Source organism: Mesitornis unicolor, unplaced genomic scaffold (assembly GCF_000695765.1).
Source record: "Mesitornis unicolor isolate BGI_N332 unplaced genomic scaffold, ASM69576v1 scaffold7163, whole genome shotgun sequence".
Lineage (NCBI taxonomy): Eukaryota > Metazoa > Chordata > Aves > Mesitornithiformes > Mesitornithidae > Mesitornis > Mesitornis unicolor.
Window position 1 is genome coordinate 571 of NW_010172604.1, and position 8,099 is coordinate 8,669.

The window sequence follows — 8,099 nt, forward strand, 5'->3', positions numbered from 1 at the left end:
TTTCTCCTACTGTGGTTCCAATACAAGTTTGTCCAAAACTTCACTCAGGCAACAGCATCTAACTCAAAATTTGTCAGTAGGGTGGGCTTGAGCTTGCATAGGTTTCCAGGACACGCAGGCCATTTGAAGCTAAAAATCATTATCAATCAGGAAAGGGTCTGTTAAAAAATAGGCTCCAGTGCAGATGAGAGCTGTGTGCCTATTATAAATTCTAGCCTCATTAGATCACAGTAATTTGGCTTGAAAAAAAAAACCTGTCCTGCTCATTGTATAATCCTTTTGCATCGAAGCTTATGTAAGTGAAGTTTCACTGATATTCCTGACTTGGCATAACTACTCTCTCTTTCAGACTTGTAGCATCCAGTAATCTCTTAATTTTTAACTTTGAGCCTAAATTTAACCATGAATTTAGATTACAGCTAAATTAGTTGACCTGAATAGGTAGTTGGAGGATTCAAAAAAACCCCATGACACAGTCTCCTGCTATATATGAAGAAGACATCTAGGACCCAGGCTTTTCACAGCAGTACATGGCAAGAAGATGAGAGACAAAGGTGATAAAGTGGACCACCAGAGGCTCAGGTATGAGATAAGAAGCCTTCTGCCCACAAGGAGCAGTGGGACCAGTATGCAGAGAGGTGGTGCCTCCTCCAGCCTTGAGGAGTTTTCAAGCCCTGGCCGGGTACACCTCGAGGAGCCTGCTTTGATCCCACATCTGAGCCTGTGGTGGGCAGGGTGTGTGACAGGACCCCTGCCAAGGTCCCGCCAACCTGTGTGTGCCTGCAGGAGTGCAGCTGGGACTGGCTGCAGAAAGGATACAAAGCAAGGAGTCATGTACAAGACAACAATCCATAGCAATGCTTACATGTGGAAGGAAGTCTTTTTCCTGATGTGTTGTTGAGAGAGGTAAGCAGAAATATATCCATTCTTTATATACAAATATATATTCATTATATGCTATTCTTCATTACATACTAATAGATAACTAGCATATATACACACACTATAATTTATTACATAGTAATGCAAGACGGTAGGAAACAGGAATATGTAGTTGTCTTAAATCTTATTCAAAATCATGTCTTAATTGGCATGACAGAGATTTGGTCAGGTAGTTCATAGAGATGAGTATGGTACGTTTAGAAAAGATAACTAAGACTAAAAGGCTATTTCAAGGATGTGTATGCTTATTCTTTAGCCCAGAAGGGCTATCGGAAGCTAGAGTGACTAACCATGTCTCAGTAAAAGCAATAGTTCTGACATGTACTGTAGGCTGTAAATAAAGAAGATAGTGGAGATAAGTCTTTCTCTGGATAACCAAAGGACTTATTAAAAGCATAAAAACTTAATGGAAAATTTCAATAATCATTTTAATGAGAAAGTAATACAGAAGGACACAGGCTACCCAGAACCTACTGGAAAGGTGTTAAAGCACTCTGCAGAAGATGGAGAAAACAACTGGAAGGGAACGTGCTGTTTAATTACAACCACTACAAAAGATGTGGCTGAGAAAGTGGACACAGTAGACATCGTAAGAATGACCATGATATAGTCATCATTTTTAGAAAAGAAAGCATTAAAACAAATCATAACACAGAAAAGAAAAAAAGAGTATCTAATGCCTCCCTTCTTGCTCCAGTGTTTACTGAAATTACCAAGTGCGACTGACTGACACAACTGGACCAGTGATCTAGGGCTGAGATTTGAGACAAGGCTAATGTCACAGATGAGTGGAATGCTACCCACTCAAAAGAGAGAAGCATCAATATGTTTCATTAAGGTAAAATAATAATTTGACAGAGTTCAATAAATTCAATGGAATGTAACAAATTTTAACAGTGGTTTGATAAGGTTCAATAAGTTTGATGGCAAGATTCACTTTACTAATTACTGCATGGAAGAAACATTCAAAGGAAAATTGAGTTAGAATTGGATTAGAGTGATTCACACAGAGACAAAGAATCAAAGAATGTGTTGGGTTGGAATAGACCTTTAAAGGTCATCCAGTCCGGCCGCCCTGCAGTAAGCATAGACAATGTTACCAGATCAGGTTGCTCAGAGCCCAGTCCAGCCTGACCTTGAATGTTTTCAGGGACGGAGCCTCTACCACCTCTCTGGGCAACCTCTTCCAGTGTTTCACCACCCTCATAGTGAATAACTTCTTCCTAATGTCTAATCTAATGTATCCCGCTCTAGTTTAAAAACATTGTCCCTTGTCCTAGCACTTCACGCCCTTGTAAACAGTCCTTCCCCAGCTTTCTTGTAAGCCCCCTTCAGATTCTGGAAAGCTGCTATAAGGTATTTCCTCAGTCTTCTCTAAGATGAACAACCCCAACTCTCTCAGCCTGTCCTCATAGGAGAGGTGGTCCAGCCCTCAGATAATTTTTGTGGCCTTCCTCTGAACCTACTCCAACAGGTCCATGTCCAGTCACCAGGGACCTTCACCTGACTGCCATGACTTGTTAAATATCACGGAGAGTGGCTTGGCAACTACATAAGTCAATTCCTTCAGGACTCTGGGCATCTCCTTGAGTCTCATGGATGTTCAGATTCCTCAGGTGGTCATGAACCTTGTCTTCACTTACAGTGGGAGGGCCTTTGTCCCCTTGGTCCCCGTCTTGTGGTAATTCAACTTGAGAGGTTGTCAGTGAAGATTGAGGCAAAAAAGTTGTTGAGAACCTCAGCCTTCTCCTCGTCTCTTGTTACTTGCTTGCCATTCTTGGGGATGAGGGGGACACTTTTTTTAACCTTCCTTTACTGATTGACATACTTGTAGAAGCCCTTCATGTTACTCTTTGCATCCCTTGCCAAGTTCAGCTCCAGCCACTCCTTGGCCTTCCTAACTTCGTCCCTACGCAGCTAGGCAGCATCCCTATACTCTTCCCAATACACTTGTCTCCACTTGAGCTGCCTGTGCAGTTTCTTCTTGCCCTGTAGTCTGACCAGCAAGTCTTGACTCAGCCATGTTAGTCTTTTCCCTTACTTGCTCTATTTCTTACACCTGGGAACCGAGAGCTCTTGCACTCTATGGAAAGTGTCCTTAAAGATCGGCCAGCTCTGTTCTGCTCCCTTGTCCCTGAGGACCATTTCCCAAGGGATCCTACTGACTGACTCCTTGAAGAGCTGGAAGTTTGCTTTCCTAAAATTCAGGGTCCTCAGTAGGGAAGAGTAGAGTAGGGAAGACTCTGCCACTGAGCCACAAGGTTCAGAGTAGATCCTTTTGTTTTCTAAGCTCCTTATGGAACCTAGCTGTGGCTATGTCCAATCTTAGTCTCAGACATGCACAACAGTTATGTCTAATGGAATTATCTATAAAATGTTTATAACAATGTTGAGTAGCTATACAGATTAGTAATGTTTAATTAGTATTAATTCAGTATGCTATCAGTCACTTCCTGAGGATCTGTTGTGGGTAAGGGTCCTTTGCGCCTTGGGTAAAGAAGGATCCCTTAGTCTCAGGTAAGGAACCTCAACCTTGTGAGGTGTCCCTGCTCAAGGGGAGAGCCACCTGCCTTGCAGTCCAGCTGCAGTTCCAGGAGAGCTCCAACTGGGCCCATCCTGATGGTAACATTTACAGGGTGAAGTAATTGTCTGCTAGTCAATAGAACAGACAAGATAGATGTATCCTTTTTAGCTCTGGTATCTTGTTCTGTACGTTGGTCACCTTGCACTTTTGGGTTTCAAAATCACCTTTTGAAACATTTTTTCCAAGACACCTTGACTCTCTGGTACGTGAGCCAGGAGCCTTCCAGCTCACCAGTTCACCACAGAGCATGAGGTCTGTTGCTCCTTAATCAGTCTGAACCGAAGTATGGCTGGGGTCAAGTGTATCTGTCACAGCTGAGGAAAGAACAAGTCAGAGCAAGCTTGTTTAACTGGGTGTCTGCATCCTCCAGGCTGATACCACAGAATCACTGATACCTTTTTTTTTTTTCCATTTGCTGTCAAAACATCCTTTTAAGTAGCAATGTCTTTGGCTAAGTGAATAGAGGGATTCCTGTCCTTAGGTCAGATGCTCTTCTGTTCAAAGTTGAAGCCAAGGTTAGGTTTAACTTTAAATTTTATCCCAGGGCTTTTCAGAGGTCCGTTCAGAGAGGTAAGAATCGCCATATGCTTATTTGTAATCTCCACACTTCCCACACAGAAGCTGCTGTGCATGGACTAGATGTTAAGTTTGATTTACCTTTTTAATTGATAGATCAGTATTTCTGAGGAGAACCTACTTCTAATAGTGACCTGACTGAGGGTTTTAAAAGCCCATTGATCAGAGCTCAACCAGCTGTAGCTCAAGCAACGCATCTAGCATCCTGCATTGGGGTTGTATGGTGGGTTTGCTAGCAGGGGAGGGGCTATGGGGGTGGCTCCTGTGAGAAGCTGCTGGAAGCTTCCCTGGCTCCAAGTCAGACCCACCTCTAACCAAGGTCGAGCCTATCAGCAATGGTGGTATTACCTTTGCAATAACATATTTAAAAGGGAGGAAAAAATTACTTGTCAGGGAACTTGCAGCAGAGAGAGAAGCGGGATGTGAGAGAAACAACTACACAGATACCAAGGTCAGTGAAGAAAGGATGGGCAGGAGGTGAGCCACAGCACAGACTGCCCTGTGGCCCATGGTTAGATGGCAGGCTGTCCCCCTGCACCCCATGAAGGTTAATGGTGGAGCAGAGATCCACCTGCAGCCTGTGGAGGACCCCATGCTGGAGCAGGTGGCTGCGCGAAAAGAAGACCATGGCTCCGGGGATGCGCAAGCTGGAGCAGTCTATGCCTGAAGGACTGCACTCCACAGAAGGGACTCATGCTGGAGCAGTTCGTGAAGAACTGCAGCTCATGGGAAGGACCCATGTTGGAGAAGTCCATGGAGAACTGTCTCCCATGGGAAGGACACCATGCTGTAACAGGAGAAATGTGAGAGGAGTCCTCCCTCTGGGGAGGAAGGAGCAGCAGAAACATCATGTGTGATGAACTGGTCACAGACTCCATTCTCTTTTCCCCTGCACTACTGGTGGGGAGAAGGTAGAGAAATCAGGAGCAAAGTTGAGCCAAGAAAGAATGGAAAGGTGGGGGAAGGTATTTTTAAGATTTGGTTTTGTTTCTCATTATGTCACTCTGATTTGATTTGCAACAGATTAGGTGGTTTTGTTTTCTCTAAGTCAAGTCTGTTTTTTGCCCATGACCATAACTGGTGAGTGATCTCTCCTTGTCCTTGTCTCAACCCATGAACCTTTTGTTGTATTTTCACCTCCTCATCCAGCCAGGGGGAGGGTGACTCAGTGGCTGCACAGTGCTCAGTTGCTGACTAGGCCTAAACCATGACACATCCACAGGTGACAGCTATTCTTTTCAACTCCTCTTGATGTAATCCTTTAGCTTTTGCTGTTTCATTATTCAAGTTAGGTGTACTCAGTAATACATTAGATGATTGCTAACCACAGTTCTTGTTAAGGGGAAATTACTTTTTACAATTTTAAATGAATTGGAATACACTGGAGCTATATACTCAGTTATATTTAACTAATTTAAAATACCTGATTTTTTAATATCTAATTTCTTAATGAAGTTTTACAAAGCTCTGTATAAATTTTTAAATACATATAAAGACTAAAGTTAAAATGGGTTCTCTAGGTTTAGTAAAACAGTAGAGGAGATTATAGCAGCAAAGCAAAATCACTAATAGCTATTGCCTTTGTAGGATATCTTTTTCTTTTTAAGAAATCAGTGATATGATGGCAACTATATTACAGAAGGAATTAAATATGGTCTTAATTTTCTCCCACTCTTCAGCATTCAATCACGCACCACCTAGTTAAAATTGATTGTATGTACCTAAAATATATACTGATTGCATACTTTGAACTCAAACAAGATTTTTTTTTCCTATCCTTGTTTTGGTAGTTGGCCTTGCAACAATTCTGCTACAACTCGGCAATAATATCATTTTTTCTTCTAGCATACTTAATCCAGCTTTCAGTTCTCCTTATATTTCCACTTCTTCTGACTTTTTACAAGGTGGCAGGTGCATTTATTGAAGTCATCTGACATAATTACATTCTTATTATTGCTTATTATTACAAAGAAACAAAATATTTGAGATTGCTTGTCTGTATAATCAGATTCATTTCCACAGATACACTAGTCCAAGACCCAAGATTGACTGAAAATTTTAAGTTTTCCATTCCATCATTTGTAATGCAAGCAGAGTATGTTTGACATCTTACTCTTTGTTCAACCATGGAGATCTGAAAATAGAGACAAAAGAAAGCAAGGTAAAGATGGTAATTTGGATAAAATGGTGTTTCGGAGAGAGCCAAAAGTTTTGCCTACATGCCTAAGGGAAAGGTACTTATAGAAGATTGTTACAGTTTTCATTCCAAACTTGGAATCCTTAAAACTGGTTCTTAGCTAAATCTTAATTTTAAAGCCATCTCAGTTTCATAGATGCTCTCAAGTGCTGATGCACTCCTGTGGCTGTTGTTGATGACTCAAAGCCTTTTATTAGTGCGTGGCCTGGTGGCTGACTCAGATGGCAAAGGCCAATTCAATGCCAGTAAAGCGTTGTCCTACATGGCACCTGATGGGTCTGCCTTAGTAGGCCCTCAGTCTGGTGGATGAGGTTGGTAATGAAAAATATGCACTGAAATAACAGTATACTTCTGTTCGGGTTGGGGTAGGTAACACCAAACCCTTTGACATTGTAAAGCTTAATGTATTAAGCAAATCAAGTATGGGACAGGCTTTGCACTCGCTTATCTCACACACACACATATAGAATCACCTGAGACCAGTCCAAATCACCACCCCCCATGCGCCAGCACAATTAACCCTGGAGGATACCTCACTCCTTCCCATCTGCCTCACTGTGGGGCTTAAACTTAGCCACATCCTACCTCTGTGTGGTGCTGGATTTCCATGTTCCCTTTCCACAGTGTGCTCATGCTCTGCTCCCTTCCCATCTTAAAGCAAGGCTTCACCTTTCCCAGCACAGTGACAATCCTGCTTGGCCTGCTCTAAATCTTTGTAGACTTACCAACTGTACACACTAGTGCAAGATGCTGATTGACCAGCTCTGGAGCCACAGGTCCCCAGGGGCCCAACAGTCCCAATACAGAAGGCTAAAGTCCTATGGCAGCTTCTTTCTTCCATATCATCATATATCATATCATATCATATCATATCATATCATCATTCCTGCAAAAGCATGGTTGCCCAGACACTTCTGCCATGGGATGTCCCAAAAGCCTTTGTAAAGAGGCCATGATATCCTCCTATCAACTTCATTGTAGTCTTTAAATTATACACCTTACAGCAAAGTAATAAAATCTTGCTTAGTCCTGAGAAATGAAGAGCATATTCAGTCCCTTGCTGATGTGCAAGTATTCTTTAGTTACCTCTTCTTCATAGATTTGAAATTTAAGTTGCATCTCATAAAGACCTTTCAGTATTGGCTACCATTTTGCTTTCCATTTATCACTTATTTATTGTGCTAAGCAAAGAATATTAGTCAAGAGTATAGATGCAAAAAGTAGGGAAGCTCGACTCCAGCTATCCATTCATCAAACTGTGCATTCATATTCTAAATACAACCTCACACTCCTGAACTCTAGTTCATGCTCCAGTAATCTGCAGGTTTGGGTTAGAAGCTCAGATATGTTTTCTACAGCTTTTGCTGATGTGCCCTAGCAATTGCAATTTAGCTTATTAGTTAACCTTTTTTCTAATGACAGCATTACAAAAATGAATTATCTATGCCCCCTGCTACAATTTTTACCACAGCCATGGTGCAAAAGGAGGTACTCCAGAAGTTTACATTTCAGTCTCATTTTGTTTGGCTTTAATGTGAGAATTTTTGCTTTCTAGATTACTGTTTGCCTTCCAGTTCCTATTCTAGAGTTAATACTGTCTCCTGCAGAAACACAGGAATCAACACAAACAGAAATCATGGTTGCCCCTGTTATCACCAAGCTTGTTACACATGTGCTATACAGTCCCTTTTTACATGTCAGAAGAGAAACTCTGGAAAATATATGGCAACTTAATGTGTGCACACTTACCTTCTCAAATAAAAACCTTAATCTGGTATAACTCTAGAATAGGACTTACAC